This window comes from Pituophis catenifer, unplaced genomic scaffold (genome assembly GCF_029215685.1).
Source record: "Pituophis catenifer annectens isolate HBS135680 unplaced genomic scaffold, rPitCat1.0.hap2 SCAF_1, whole genome shotgun sequence".
NCBI lineage: Eukaryota > Metazoa > Chordata > Lepidosauria > Squamata > Colubridae > Pituophis > Pituophis catenifer.
In genome coordinates this window covers 317,000,523-317,017,583 of record NW_027256881.1, presented here as the reverse complement: position 1 = coordinate 317,017,583, position 17,061 = coordinate 317,000,523, and the positions used below count along the sequence as shown (strand labels likewise).

Genomic DNA, 17,061 nt, shown 5'->3' with positions numbered 1-17,061 from the left:
AGCAGAAGGACAGCCAGGTGGGGGTGGCTGCTGCTGGGGGTGGGAGGGGGCAAAAGACCCCTCCCACCCCCAGACCCCTCACATTCTGGACATAAATTGTTTCAACTTCTACCCTCAAAACGATGTTATAGAGCACTGCACACCAGAACAACTAGACATGCCGCATTCCCGCATGCCTTCACTCTGCTAAACAACTACCGTGTTTCCCCAAAAATAAGACCCTGTCTTATATTTTTTTGAACCCTGAAATAAGCATTTGGCCTTATTGCCAGGTGCTCAAAAGCCCAATTGGGCTTATTATCAAGGGATGTCTTATTTTGGGAGAAACAGGGTAATTCCCACAATACTGTTAAACTATTTACTAAGACTGTATTACTATTATCCTTCTCATCCTTCCCATTACCTATCTCCTCCTACTTATGACTATAACCTTGTTGCTTGTATCTTTACAGTTTATATTGTTTTATTTAGTTTCCTAGTATGATTTTGATTGCTTATTTAGTATCCTATGTCTATCACTAAGTGTTGTATCTTATGTTCATGATGAATGTATTTATGATGACTATGATCATGATTTATTAGTTATATCTTTTATGTACAATGAGAGTTTATGCACCGAAGACAAATTCCTTGTGTGTCCAATTACACTTGGCCAATGAAGAATTCTATTCTATTCTAAAAAGTGACTGCTGAATGTAGTGTAGGGTCAGGGCAGCCAGGCCAGGGGGGGGGGCACGACTAGTGGGTATTTAAGACACCCTGTGCTCCACTACCCCAAATCCACCATCTTTTCCGTCCTGCAGACAAAGTGTATCCAACTGGACATTCGTAAGGCAGCTGCTGGCCATGTGAAACCTTCTCCCTGAGGCCTTGGATGACTTTGAGAAGCCGAGAAGAAAGCCTTGCGAAGGGCCAGACCAGACATGCCTCATCAATAGTGGGAGGAAGAACATGGCAAAGATTAGCTGTGGGCAGTTGTGGCGATGGAGTGCAGGGCGACAGAGTGGCGGAGTGCAGAATGGCCAAAAAGGCAGAGATGAGGGGAAATAAGCAGTGGGGGAAAGTTGAAGCACCTCCTATGATCTTAAAGAGGGCAGGATGCCAAGTGCCCAAATTTTGATCACAAGACCACCAGGGCACTGCAATGGCCATAATTACAAGGACTGGCCATTAGTGCCATTCATTCAATGCCATCGTAACTTTGAATGGTCACTGAATGAATGGTCTTTAAGTGAAAAGTACCCGTACAATAATGAAGCTGAAACCAGCCTAGGAAAAAGCTGCTGATTCCTAACTCACTATACTGAAATTTTCAACCAGAAAGCTTCTTTCTTTTGGAAGCAATAGTTAATAAAGAAACGTTAAAATGGAGAGTTCTATTGTAATAAAAAAGCTGTTATCTACTAAGTTCAAAAGCAACAGTTCAGAGAAAACCTTATCTTTTCCTGGTATTTATTAATTAAGAAAAACACTCATAACAAAACAAAAACTTAGCACCTTAGCAACGGACTTCTCACTGTAGTTATTTTTCCTTTAAGGAAATGTCTTATCTGCTGCTTGTTAGCAAAACTGAATGTAAATCTATGCAAATTCACCAAGGAAGTGAAACAAAAGTCTATTATCAAGAGAGAAAAACCCCACTTCCAAGCACAGCATTGTAGCTGAAGCTGAAGTATCTTTCATATCCTCAGTTTTAGCATTTTCCCACTCAAATGTTTTCTAAAGCTGCCTTGCACTGACTCACACAGTACTTCTGAATGGATGACTGCAGTAACAGGCAGTACAGGTAGTGCTCAGTTTGTGACCACAGTGGAGCTCAGAATTTTGGTTGTAAGTTGCAGTTGTAAGTTGATGCATCACATCACTGGACTTCCTTTTACAACCTTTTTTTACAACTGTCATAAAGTGAATCATGTAGTTGTTATGAAAATCAAATGGTTATTAAACAAATTCATTCTTTCAAATGGGCAATTGTTCTTAGAAAACAAGTAAAAAATGTCACCAATTATAGTGATGTGATTGCAGGAGAATGTTTACAAGTTGTAAATGCAAGCTCGCTACCATTTCCCTAAAGTGCAATCATGTGACCACGAGGTGTGGGTCTGCGTAACTTGAAGGATGGGTCGTAAGTAGCTTTTTTAGAAGTCTAACATAAATTTAAATAGTTGTCAAGGACTACCTGTAGTTCACATTTGGGAATATAGCCATTGCTTCTTTTTTTTCTTCAACTATTAGTTGAAGAAATTAGTTAAATCAGTTGACCTGGAGGCAACCAAAAACTAGGGGAGAAATCCACAAAATCATGGTCTATGTGATGCTTCAATGTAGTCTCCTCAAATTGTACCACTAAATGACCTGACACTGTTTTTCCAACAATTCTGAGATGCAAAATAATGCAAAAATACAGTTGCTCACCTTGTCCCCAAATAAACACCCACCCACAATCTAAGCTTCACATCTCCAATCGGGAAGACTAGCCCATTATCAAATACAAGGGTAGTATACATTTAAGTACAATCAGTGGTGGGTTGCTATTGGTTCGCCCTGTTTCGGGCGAACCAGTAGCAGCAGCGGCGGGAGGCTCCACCCACCTGCCCAGACATCATCAAATACACTCTGCACGAGCGAACCGGTAGCAAAGGTAAGTGAAACCCACCGAGTACAATGCAAGAAACTTTGAAGAAGTGAATCATGTTAAGAGGACACTCTTGCAAATAAGCCTAAACTTGTTGGAAACCATATTAATCTAGTAAATAACTAGTAAATGTAAAGGCAAAGATTTTCCTTGTCCAGTCGTGTCTGACTCTTAAAGGGCAGTGTTCATCTCCCGACTCATAGGCAGTGTTCATGTTCCCTTCTCCCTTAGCCAAAGGGGCCAGAGTTGTCTGAAAACATTTCCATGGTCATGTGGTCAGCATGACTATATGCCAAAAGGACATGGAATCCTGTTATCTTCCCACCAAAGTGGTATCTATTTATCTACTTGCATTTGCATGCTTTCGAACTGCTAGGTGGGCAGGAGCTGGGGCAAGTAATAGGAGCCCACCCTGTTGCATGGCGCTCAAACCCAGCTTTCCAGCTGACAAGCTCAGTATCTTTAATCACTGAGCCATTGCATCCCCTATAAATAGGCTAGTAAAACAATACAAATTGCTACCAAATAAGCTGAGGAAGGAATGTCACCAATATCCCTTTTCTTCAATCTGATGCTTTTCTATGAAAGTGAAATAGAGAAATGATGAAACAAGCTGTTTGCCCTCTACCAAGATTAAACTCCAGTTCATCTATGGCTAGAAGTGATTCACTGTAAAGCCACATCAAAAGGAGGCTAGATATGCACATGATAAGCCAGAAGCAATTTGGGATCTACATGTGGCTTCTAAGTAGTCCCAGCTCTCATCTCTAAAGGCACTACCATGGTCCTCAAACAGCGGAGCTGAATGAATGATAATTATGATTGGTCCATGAATTTCCAGCCAACACAGTGCATCCCGTGGTCACAATATAGGTACTTGGCAACCAACCTGGATTTCCAATCAATGCAGTATCCTATGGTCACATAACAGCAATTTGCAACCTTCTCTGCTGGCTTCCCACAAGCAAAGTCAATGGGGAAGCTGGCAGAAAGTCGAAAGTCATAAGTCTCAGTTATGTAAGCTTCTCACTTAACGATTCATGATGATTCATTTAATAATGGTAACCGGGGACTGCCAGAACTGCTGTCACTAAGTGCCATGGTCACATGACATCATGATTTGCAACTGCATCACTTAGCGATGGAAATTCCAGCCTCAATTACCACTGTTAATGACGACTACCTGTTCAATGCCAGAAATTTAGTGGGACTTTTTTGTTGTTTTTCTACAGCTAAGATTAATGTGCTACATGATCAAAATCAATAATTTCCTGAATCTACTACAGATATCTCCCCAAGCTTCTCACAATCTAATAGCTAAGAAATGACTTCATTTATTGATTTTTCAACATTAAAAATTCCCTGAATGTTAAGTCTCGTTTTTTTATTTCTACGTTCAAGTGTCAGTATTAGAATTCACTTGACAGTGCAAAGCCAAGGAAAAGGTAACACCACTTTTAGGAATATGAGACAGCAACCTTATATGCAGGTTTGCAAAGATGCTATGGAACTCAGTGGCATTTAGGTATGAACACATGTGCAATGGATTGCACCACTCACCTTCCCCATTCTACAAAGCTTAACTCCACAGAGGAGAGAAAACAAATTCTGAATACCTTTGCTCTAAATTAAATAACATGCAGGGGTCAAAATAGTTCACATTCAGGAAGGAACAGAGCCAGAGCAACAATGTTATAGAAGCAACATAACTTAGCAATCAACAATGATTTATTCTGAATAGTCTATAATGGAGCATGTTTGTTAATATGCAACTATGCAAAACTTAGGTTTGCCGCAGAAAACACACAATATGTTTTCCAAATGGCCTAAATTACTAGAAGTTTTCATCCCAGCCATCATATATCAAAAATAAAGAGAACAATTTTCCTTGATGGGTGATGGTACAAATTATAAAAATTAAACCAATAAATAAAATGGGATGCAAATACCTTCATTTGGAAAATAATTCGTAGAACTGTTGTGAACATGGGTCATTCAAGGTGACCATATCTTGTTTTCTTAGCTATTGGCCATGTGATAAGAGCAGTAAAAGTAAATCAAAGTACAAAGATGTGAAACTTCTATGGAAGTTTATACAGTACCAGAAATATGCCACCTTGTAGATTAATAAAAGTACAGTAAACATTCACTAGCATTTCTGACTTAATGAAGTTACATTATATATTTATTTATTTATATATTCACCATAATATTTAAGCCACTCATACCCAAACTATAATTCTGATGAGAAAATATCTATTGTCAGAATCCCTTTAGATTAGAGGTGTCAAACACAAGGCCCACGGGCCAGATCCAGCCCATGATGTGGTTGGATCCAGCCCGTGGGGCTGTCCTGGAAAATGTAAGGGGCCAGCCCACATTGCTTTGGCCCGGTCTACCCAATGTGAAGAGGAAACATTGGGCCAGTGTGGCTTCGGCCCGGTCTACCCAATGCAAAGAGGAAACATGCCAGCAGTTTGGGGAGTGGCGTCACGCTGGCTACGCCCACCCAGTCAGCCACATCTGGCTGGCCCAAGGTCAACCCTGATGCAGCCTTCAATGAAATTGAGTTTGTCATCCCTGCTTTAGATCAAGGTAATTGTATTGTAAACTGGGAGTGTAAATGGCTTAGTTGGTGGAATCAATCAATCAATCCGTCTGTCCATCCATCCATACTCTGCAAGATGCATTCGGTTGTATGCTGGGGACAGATCTATTTTTATTTTCTTAAAGCCTCCTTACAACATCTAGACAGTGCTGTGAAAAAGTATTCATGCCTACTTGGATTTTCTGAATTTTTAAATGCAACTGCCACTTTAAGTAATCAGAGCTCCAATGTGGGTCCTATTGATATAGAAAGGGAGTTTGGGTAAACAAACACTATCAAAGGTTGGTGCCTACTGCATTTGTTTCGTAAACAAAGTAATTCAATGTGTGATACGTCAATACAAAAAAGTAATCACTTCCTTAATAAATGGCTGTACAGAATGATCTTTATTTGCAATAAGTACAGTACAACCAAATATTTCTTGCAATTGGTAATCGGTCTCTCAGTGTTCTGCAGGTATTTTGATCCATTCTTCCATAGCAAAGTACTTCAATTCAGTTTCTAGCACTAACTGTTTGTTTTAGGACTTGCAACTTCTTGATGAAGTTTAGGACTTCCACTTTTTTTCTTTCTCAACTACTTTCCTAGACTTACTAGATCTGCAATAGCTATCTTATTGCAAAATCCACTTACGTTTCACTTTCATCTGATAGACAGTTTGATAGTCTCTTGAAGAGAATTTTCCAATACTGCAAAAAGCAAAGGGTATGCTTTCTTCAACAATGCCACTAATAGCAGACAACCCGTTACATTTCATATAATCTAGATGAGAAAATCAAGTTTACATTAATTTTATCATTACAACAGCCACATAGATTCTAAGCAATTTTTTTTTCCAAAAAAATTACAGGTAGTAATTGACCATAATTGAGCTCAAAATTTCTGTTGCTAAATGAGACAGTTAAGTGAATTTTGCCCCATTTTACAATCTTTCTTGCCACCGTTGTTAAGTGACTCACTGCAGTTGTTAAGTTGTAACACGGTTGTTAAGTGAATCTGGCTTCTCCATTTACTTTGCTTGTCAGAAGGCCCCAAAATGTGATTGCATGATCTCAGGACACTGCAACCATCATAAATATGGGTCAGTTGCACAGACTCTGAATTTTGATCACATGACCATAGGAAAGCTGCAAAGGCCGTAAGTGTAAAAAACGGTCTTAAGACACTTTTTTCTGGGTCATTGTAACTTTGAACAGTCACTAATGAACTGCTGTAAATCAAAGACTACCTGTACTAATGCATTTAATGTATAGTTGAGATTAACGGTCTCATCTCCATTCCGTTAGCCCAGCAAATCAAACCCTCCCTGTAACTCAGATCTGGTTAATTCTCAAAGCTGAGTCAGAAATACCACAGGATGATATGGCTAGGCAGCATACTTAGGGGAAAGGCAAGATCTAAGAGCTACAATGCAAAGCAGATAGCTGGGATTTCCCTGTTTTTGCCTAGATTTTAGAGTGAACAGAACTGGGGGCACTTTATTTTTCAAAAATTGCAGTTTCATGTACTGTGTTGTATCTCAAAATGGTAAGAATTCACGCCTTTCATTGTCAATCAAAATCGAGTTCCTATAACATACTCATCATTCTGAAAGACAAAAAAAAAATGTTTTCTAGAAAGTACCTCTTAAGTAAAGAGATTGCAAAGGTAATACTAATTCTTAAAATATGCATGAAAGCTAAATATAATCAAATTACAAATATAAATAAAACATTACAGTATTGTGTGCTCCTGTACCATATTTCAACCTGTCAATCATGCTCTGTGCCAGGAGGCACCATCAATTCAGAGTGAAGGACATCTCCACCGTGAGCCGAGCAGGAGATGCAGCAAAGTTCTTAATGTAATGTTTGGAGGATGCGAGAGATCAGATGGGATGAAACAGGGTGAAATTGTATCCCAAAAAAACAATATGGCTGTTATCCAGAAATCTCTCTAGTTCCAGGTTAGTCGCACTTTTGGTCTTCAGAAAGAGCAAGGGGGTGATCAGAGGTTCTCTTAAGACTTCGGGTTTCTGAATAACAGAAACTATTTTATTTCAAAATAATTTTTTGAAATGGAGAAATCTGGGGCTCTCAACATTACTTGACTCAAACCTCACTCCTATTTCCTTTTTTGTTTAGGATGACCGAAATTTGAAGAATCATAGATTATGTTAAACCAGCATAAACTAGTAAGCCATCTGTGCCCTTCCAACCATATTACAATTCCTAGCATGCCTAAGGTAGCAGGGCTAATAGTGAAGACTGATGGAAGATGTACTTCAATAATATAAGAATGCTATAATGTGGTTTATTATATACAGGTTTTGCAGCCCGCTTGTATCCAAGCACTACAATTCTCAAATCATGGTTTATGGCTTACTGTGTTGAAAATAAAAGCCAAATCAAGCCTCCAAATACAGTATGTGATATTAATAAGTAGCAGTACCATTGTTAATTCTCTGCAAGTTATTTTACTTGATCTTTCAACTAAATAAATATGTGCTGGGTGGGAGAAGTTTAAAAATGGTGTTGTTTAAACCTGCCACTGCCACAATGGTTGATCCCCTTTTCCTGAATGTTATCACAACAAATGTAAGGTACAGCTTGTGAACTGTGGTCTTATTAAGCTTCTCATGTAAACATGGACATAGTGCAGGAGAAGAGTTTCAATGCCCTCCACATAAACAAGAGCTAAGAAATCCCTGCTCACAAGATACTCCTGTAAATTAACTAATTGGCTGTCACAAAATGCTGATCTCCATCAATAATCACTTAAAATGCAAAGAGACTCCTCTTTTTGTCATTTGCAAGGGAAGGCGACTATACTAGTTACTTTTTTATGAATTCAGTTTGCATAGCTCTTCAGAAAAATGAAATTACAGAATGAAAAATTACAGAATGAAAATATAGGAAAATTTAAAACGCACATTATAAAACCACACACCAAAACAGCAATCACATCAAAAGAAATTAAAAAACAAGGTAGAAAGATGCATCTTAAACAAGAATAGATGGTTATGAGTTGAAATGGATATTGTAGGCCATGTACTCCAATTATGGAACCACGTCTCCCAATGGTTTCTACCATCCTAACATATCGGACAGAGTGAGCAAGCTCTGTGTCCCATCAGTGAAGCAACGTCACTTTAGGGGATGGGCAACTAGGATGTGTTCCTTCTCTGTCATAACACCTATCTTTTGAACAGCTTTCTGCTTCTGAGGCAGAGATGACTCCAACCCTACTGATATTTTGAAGACTATGAAGACCTTGCTATTCTTCCAAGTACTGGGGCCAATGGAGTCTGATATGGGTGCAAGTGTATTGGTTGTTAGATTTCTTCCTTAGGGACCTTAATTAGCTCCTTTTTGTGTTACAGATTGGGATTTTGTTTTGTTTTTATTTACTTGTTGTTCAGAGTGCTTTCAGTAGATGGACAGCCATACAAATGTGGCTTTATTTATTTACAAACAAATAAAACCTTTTGCTCTATTAAACCATCCCCCAAAGATGGCAATCATCTGGTCCTCATTTGAAACTATTCTATGAAGAAGATTCCATGACAATTCTAAGCCAACTACTTCAGCCTATTTAGAATAATTAAAGACATTTGATTGTGGAAGATGCTCAGTGAATGTCCCAAAGGCAGAGAGAGTGAGATTCGGTATTGCCAGTCTGACAACTGTTTTGCAGAGTCTCAGGAAGAGGATTTTCTCATCAGTGACTTGATCATTCAGGTCAAAGCATGATCTTTCAGTTTGAATCCCCTCTTCATGCACCTCAGCCAGACCCATTACTTGCATATTCTATTGGGTCAATCAGAGTCTTTCAAAGAAAATGAGAAAATGAAAGTGGAAATGCACTTGCACTTTCACAATCCTTGTGAAAGTAAGATTTGGCTTTTCTAGCTTCATTTAACACATAAATAGGGGATTCCTGGCTTCCAGGGGGAAATATTCTGGTAGTAAAGGAATACCACCACCCAACCAACCATTCCCTCCACCCTGTACAGTGGGCACAGTTTCGTGGTTGAATAAATATTAATGAACTGGAATAGTAGTTTCTCACTTGTGTGTCTCACATGAGCCTCATGGGGCTGGCTTCCAAGGAGCCAAGTATAATTGAAATTACTGGAGTATTCTTAACATTTGTTTGAGCTATAAAATCCAAACAATTAAGTATGTCAATTAATATAGTTCCTAGGCATCATCTCCATTCCTACATAAAAACATACCCTCCACTCCCACCAAATGTCCCATATACAAGTAGTAAGTAGTATGACAAGTTCCAAGTTATCTTTTTTCTACATTGCTTCCAAACAGCCCAAGGTTGTAAGCAAGAATTTCCTCTGGGTGATTAGCAGGGAACATTACAAAAAGTGGACATGCCTTTCATTTCATGCTTCAAAATGTGAACAGGACTGTAACTAGGTAAAAACATCAGTGACAAGTAACTTTCTTACACAAGGTTACATACTACAGTCTTTAGTACAGCCCCCCTTTCTATACTTTACAAAATGTTACTTTCTCTAAATAAACCTCCAGCCACCACTCATCAGTCATCATCATTGCGCAGAAAGCCAGTAGAATAAGATGGTTATGGAGTACTGTAAATCAAAGATACTATGGTTTAAATCTCCACCAGTCTAGAGTTTATTCTTTCTCAATTGAACCTACCCACCTGACTGCTAAGATAAAAATTCCCATGTAAACCCTCATCAAGCCAGATATAAATACAATAAATAAACATTGTTCCTGCTTCTGGGCCAACAACCTTTAGTAAGCTAAACCAAATCTCATGACCTCTGATTTGTGAATTTTTAAGGGTACAGAGAATGGGGAGGATAAATAATGAAAACTACAAATCCCGTATCTTGAATTCAACTGTCCTTTTTTGCCAAGCTATATCCCATATTTAAAATCAGCAACTAAAGGATATATCAAAATACAGAGAATTAGAGGTCCCTATCAATTCCATATCCAAAGCTAAAATCAGAAAAAGTTTGCATATTGTAGTGACAATTCAGAATATAGATAACAACTACTGCACATATATGGCTTCAGCAAGCTAACTGAAAAGTACAAACAAAACTGTTCCTGAATTAGAAATATTTGGCTATAGTGGCATTTAATATTTGACATTTAAACAGATCCATATTACAGAAATTGTGATAACAGAAGCTGGCACAATCTTGCACTCGTCATTTCAGACTGTAAGTACTGTTTTTAAATATGGTCCTTTGCAAACCCCCACCCCATCTCTGCATCTGGAAAAGTATTCCTGCCATTTTAACACAAGTAGGATTGTTTAAAGAAATGTATATGTTACGTTGCACACAAATCTATGTTGTTTGGCATGACAATTTTAATGCTTTTACTGCATCCCACTGCAAGTCAGACTTTTTAGGATAACTTTTCATGAAATGATGGAAGAAAAGAAAAGAAGAGACCAAGTTGACAATAAATACTGTATTTTAGATTAGACATGATCATACCAGAGAAACAGATATGATGAAGCCAACATTTGTAAGCAAAGCAAAATGGTCTGACTGTTGTAAGCTGTCCAATGCCACTTAAGTGAGATGGGAGGCCATAAAGAATGAATGAATAAATAAATCAGCTTTAGACCCAGGAATATAGACTGAAATATATAGAAGAATATTCTAACTTCATTAATATTATCACACACTTACGAAGAGGCAGAGTAACTTGCATCTCTAGAAATGTGCAAACTACGAAGCACTGCAAAGGCACTTCTTGTACATAACCACTTAGAACATTGTGCTAGAGATGCAATGACTGTCTGGAGGCATTGCAGATACTGTATGCAGGGCAATTTTTCAGAAACTAATGTGCCATCCTGCAACTCAAACTTCAGATTTGGACCACTGGTCCATCAACCAAAGAGTGGACAGGCATAAACTTTGCAGGGTTTCATCTTCCCAGCCTGCTCTAAATTTGTCAAGATTGAACCTAGGAACTTCTGTTGCTTAGCATCTAATGGAGAGACTGGCCTAAAGTCACCCTTCCTGCTCCAATCCTATTCCTTAATCACTTGTTATACTGGTCACCATCAACTCCAATTCATCTATTCGGATTTTTTATCTGGGATGCAAGAAATTTAATCTGATACCTTCTACAAATACACCATGTGCTATATCAATGAACAGATTCTTTCCAAAGAAGAATACAATGTGCAACTTTGTTTGATGCCCAGGAAAAGTTTGAAATATGCAGGGACTTTACTAATATTCTCCACCATTTGGGGAATGCAAAAGTAAACCCCTGTCAGTTTACTGATCGTTCCCATGCATGTTGTAAAATAAATCACTCTTTTGTGCAGGGGACTTGAATCACACTTAGCATGGAGAAATGTTCCATTAGAATCCTACCAATTCATTTTGTTGGACATGATGACATCTTATACAACTTGATACAGAAAAGAGAAGGACAAGGGTCAATGCACGGTATTTTTTAAAGCAAGTTCTCCACATAATAAAGGAAAAAAGCATCTTGTCCATTACCTTGTGTTATTACTACACATTTGTTGTTCAAGCACAAAATCTTAAGTATGGGCCAATTTTTTATGGTACCATGCAGAGTTTTTCTTCACCCTAGGTGGATTTGATTCATTTGTCAGATAACCTGCGGTTCACTTTGTCCTTGGCAAAAATTCACCTTGTGATACTCTTTCTCTACTGACCTACCACTAAAAACTGTTGCAAGAATAAATGAAAAACAATTCTTAAGGGAACTATTTTGAACACCCTGAAGTAAAGCAGAATATAAATTTGATATAGGTAGATCAGAAAGATTTTGATTGATTTTGGTTTACATGTTCATTTTATACAGTCTTTCCTCCACAAGTACATATTATCTCTGGTAATATCTCCCTCAATAGCCATCATTTCTGGCACAAAGGTTTTAAAACATTAATAACTCCATTGGTCCAAGATAACTAAATGAAAATATTGTGGCTATGAATAGAAAGTCAATAGTTCAGCTGTAACAGCAAAAGAACTTATGAAGTTCATTTACCTGTAAACAAATATAGTGGTGATAATTAACCAGGACAGCCTTGGGGGAAAACCCCCAGAATTTATGCTACAGTGTAAAAGGAGACTTGTTTTTGGGTATATTCATGGCAAAGACAAAGGTGAACGAATTACACAAACCAAAATTTGACTGCAACTGAATTCTGTCCTCACATTGAAATTCTTCCTCCCTGAAAGTTACCCTGTTTACTTTCTAGCATGTACTCAGATAGACAGATAAAACTTCCAAAAGAAGAAAAGAAACTGAAAAAATGATAACTGGTATCATACAAACAACTCTCCAGAAAGAACCTGAATCCTGAGTTTCTTGATCCTAATTTTAATACTGGGCTAGGTTCACACAAAATGATAAGACATCATAGGATTGATAACATGATAACATGACCCAGCCACTTTGTTTACATATCCTGCTTTAGGGCAGGGGTGCAAAAAAGGCGACATCCAAACCATGTTTGTTTTCCTTTTGAGGAGGATTTTAGAGACCATTAAAGGGAAAATGGATGCTCTAAATGTGGCATGTGCTTCTGATATCAATATTAAGCTTTAAAATTCCTGCATCCCCTCCAAAAGGGGACCCACCTCTTTTTGGATGCAATTCTTGACATGCCTTGCAAAGTCTGGCTTCATCCTTCAGCTTACAGGAGTTGCACATTTATTGTTTAGGCTTGGGGATGTTATATTGTGTGAATCCAGCTAATTATGATGTGCGCAATAAACCAAGGCTAAACAAACCATGGCTCAGCGCCATCTATGAACCACAAATGATTCTCATATTAAAGAAGAAGAGGACATAGGCAGAAGCAGAAGCAGCAGTTTTTCCTGGCATTACTGTTACCCTTCTGCCAGCAGTCAATGGAACCACTGGTTGCTCCCTAGCCAGTCCTTTCAGATGTTACTTCTATCATCACAAAAACATATATTTAAGTTATCAAGATTGTTCACAGCAAGAAAACTGGATGTATTTGTATGGCTGGACTATTTCTGTATAGGTTCATAGTGTTCTCTGCCATTTACACAAAGATAGACATGTGCCAAAAATGGCAGGAACTGAAATTTGCAATCAACAGCTAACCTTGATTTCAAATCCCAGCTCCTGAACATTTTCATTGGTGGTTGCTTTAGGTTCATCATGGTGCAGTCTGTGGTTAAAAGGATATATGAAGAGGTGAGCAACATTAGCCTACAATAGACGGTTAGTCTCCCATACAAATACTATCCTCCTGCGCAGCTACTACCCATGATTATTGAACCTTTAACAGTCTGAACATGTTGTAATGCAGAGACTATACAATCTGTATGACTTCAAATCAATGGGGCATTTTCAGGACATTAAAACCATGAATGTCCTGTCCAAGATACACACGTATAGAGTTCACCTAAGAATTTGGCTTCCCAAAAACCCTTGTTTTATTTTAAAAAGTAAATCGATCGAACTATAAACTTTTCCACAACACTCTATGTCTAAGACAAAGGATACTTAGTTATTTCACTTTACCCAGAGTTAACTTAAAAGGGGGGGGGGTTTACACAGGGCCACAGGCTTTGGCAAGCAGCTGAGGACCCTCCACTTGAGTAGACAGGGACCATTACAGCAATCCAATATGCGTCCTCCTAGCATGACACACGGCTTTGCTTCATTTACGTTGTCTGGCCACGCATCTTAGAAAGACAACGTGTGAAGTGAACCCGCCGCGTGTCGTTTACCAAGCTGGGATCCACGAATCAAACCCAAGGGGATGGCGCAGGGAGAGCCGTTGGGTTTTCTAGTGCTGAATGGAGAGGGGGGTGGGGGCAGGACAAGAAATATTGGATGCTCCCTTCAAGCTCCCTCCTTCCTCGCTGCTGCGCAGGCAGAGCCTCGGCTACCTAGGAAGTAAAGAAGGAAGACGAAGCGAGATCCTGTCTCTTTCCTGCTCAAACAGCTGTGGCCAGCAAATGGGGAAGCCAGAGGTAAACAAACACCGCAGAGAAAAAGGGGAGGGGAGCCAGCGGAGCGACAATTCTTTGCATCCGATTCTCTGCAAAGGCAGATCCCGCTACGGAAATTCTTTCAGCTCCTCTCTTCCCCCCCCCCTTTTTTTGACTTGGGTCAAAAAAAAAAAAAAATTGTCCCGTGAGTCAACTACCCGGGTCCCGGGCGAAAATAGGAGATGGAAAAGAAAACAAACGGAGAGGAACCCAAGCAGGGCGACAAAAGACTTCTCGCAGGCGCCCACCTAGAGACACCCCCCCCTCGCCGTTTTTCCTCCCTTTTCGGGTGCAAACCGTTCCCAAAGCCTGGCGCCCAGCTGCATCTGCAGAAAGCAGCCGCCGCCGCCGCCACTGCAATGCACTAAAAGGTGGGGAGAGGTTGGGGGGGGGGAGGGAGAGAAGAGAACACGGGGAGAGGAATAAAGAAATTGAATCCGGCCAGGCCTCTAAGCGAGCGACAGACAGAGAGAGAGAGTCACTTTTTACTACGAGCCATTTGCCAAACCAACAGCTTAACCAGACGCAGCGGGAGAGCAGAAAGAGGTGGCAGCGCAGCTCCGGCCGGGCGCTCCAGACAATGAGGCAGCAAGGGCAGCCGAAAGGCAGAGCAGGCCCCAGAGCTGCTTCCTCCCCATCTCTAACCTGGGAACGGCGCGACGGCTCACTTACATGGCCTGGAAGGGTTGCAATGAAAGCCGCTGGCCGGAGCCGAGGCCTAGGCGAGCTGTTGCAGGCGCCTCCGCCTTCTGCTGCTGGTACCGCTGGTCTCCCAGGGAATCAGCCCATGGAGCCCTTCGCCTGCATCGGTTATGAATGGAGGCCAGAAAGGTTGCCAGCGGCCGAAGGCGCCCGTGCTCGGGCTCCTGCTCTCTCTCTATCCAGGCTCCCTTTGAAAGAGAGAAACGAGGCAAGCTGGGCGTTGTGGGTTTGGAGCGTAGCTGCTGCCGTTCCCAGTTCCTCCAGCTTCCCTTCCTTTCCCTTCTTTGACTCACTCGCGCACACACTCTCTCTCTGTCTCTTCCCCGGAACGCCCGCGGGGTCCTACCGCCCGGCATGCTCCTCTCCTTGTTTCCATTCAATTTTTTAAAATAAATAATAACAAACGGCGGCCTCCCGCGCCAACGTACAGACTCACAAAACATCCTTCAGGAAGCTCTCGCCCACTTTCCTCCCGCCTCCCAGTTTACCAACGCGCCCCCTTTTTTTCTTTCCTTCCTCGGTTCACCCGGCGCTGCTTTGGCGTTTGGAGGCTGCCGGCCGACCTAGGTACGTTTACCTAGCCCTGAACTCCAAATGGGTCTTACTCTGGAGGAGAGACACGGAGACTTGCCGTAATTACTGGGCTAGGTAGGCAGAGTGAGACTAAATCGCAGATAATTCAATGTAAGGAGTTCCTCTATATTTTTAGATCGCTTCTCATTGTTAAAAACCTCAAAACGATTTGCATTAGATCAAAGGCAACAACTTTTTTTTTTTTAATAACATACAAAAAAAAAAAAAAAAGACGGGAAAGGGGAAAAACAATTAGTTCATTCAAAATTCATACACGATTTTAACATTAATAGGAATAAACTATTTTGCTAAGTTCATATAGTGTCTTAAACTTTTGTTTGGCTTGATTTTAGTGTGTTTTACAAACTCAGCCAAGTGCTATTTATCTGTATATCCTAGTTAAGCAAACTCATTTGGGATGTGTGAAACTAGTCAGTTTTTTTAAAAAGAAATAAAAAATACAGTGTTGGAATAAAGTTTCATAGCCATGTTCAAAGTGACAGAAACATCAAAAGACCACACAGTATTGTAATATGTAATACCTGGAGGGCAGTCATACATAATGCTTAATATAGCAGTAATACTTAAAGGGGAAGGAACGAAAATATTATGAGATGAAATCTGGTAGCATCTTTTTTTAAAAAAATATTTTCATCTTAATCTTCCATTCTGTGACCAGCCACCATTTCCATTGAACACCAAAATTTGAAGCCAACTCTTAACTTCGTTTTTGTGCTTCGATTCATGCTAACCAGGCAGCCAGAATGGCATCTTGGTAAAAGCAGGGTTTTTCAAACTATGTTCCATGGAAGCTCAGGATTCCGCAACAATTAGATTCTGTGAGGAGTTCTGTGGGAGGCTAAGCCTAAGGGAAGAAAAAGTTGACTTGAACATAGCCAATTTTCTACCTTTAGAACTTGGCCTCATGCTTGGGGGGGGGGGGGTGTTTCTGCGATATTTTTTTTTAAATTGATTCCACAGAATTTGAAAACCCTTGTGTTATAGTGTTGGACAAAGAGTGGAGAAATCTAAATTTAAATCAATTTCCAGCCATAGAATCTGGTTTCTTGAGGGACTGCCTATTTTCATAACATCTGCCCTGTGGATTCGATTTAGCAGGTTGGCACAGTCTGAGTTCCTCAGATTAAGTAATGCCAGCTATTGGAATCCCAGAAATGTGCCCTCTCTGTGACGGTACCTGTCTTCTGGAATGAGGTTTCCCCTATTCAAATGCCCCCCATCCTGCTGCTGTTTTGAAGGGTGCTGAAAACACTTTGCAAGCATGACTGAAACCCTGTTCTTTTTCTTTGTTCCCATCTGGGTTTATCTCTGCAGTCTTCTGTTTTGTTTTGTTTTGTTTTGTTTTCTTGTTTTAATGTTTTTCCAACAATCTGCATGCCACCCAGAGTCACTGTGAGCTGTGAATCAATTAATTATAAACATCTTACTAGGTGACTTTGCGCCAATTAATTTCTTTCTGCCTGATCTACTCTACAGGACTGTTGTGGGAAGTGTTTGAGGAGGGAGTGATAATTATGC

At 40.1% G+C, this 17,061-nt stretch overlaps 1 protein-coding gene across 2 annotated transcripts in view; it reads right to left on the bottom strand.

Moving 5' to 3' along the window:
- AKT1 (AKT serine/threonine kinase 1) overlaps positions 1–15,219 on the bottom strand; it is a 113,897-nt gene extending 98,678 nt beyond the window's left edge. For both annotated transcript variants that reach the window (XM_070942309.1, XM_070942317.1), the window contains exon 1: positions 14,920–15,219. The gene's annotated coding sequence lies outside the window, so the exon portion shown is untranslated. The remainder of the gene's footprint in view (positions 1–14,919) is intronic.
- Between the last annotated feature and the right edge of the window lie 1,842 nt (positions 15,220–17,061).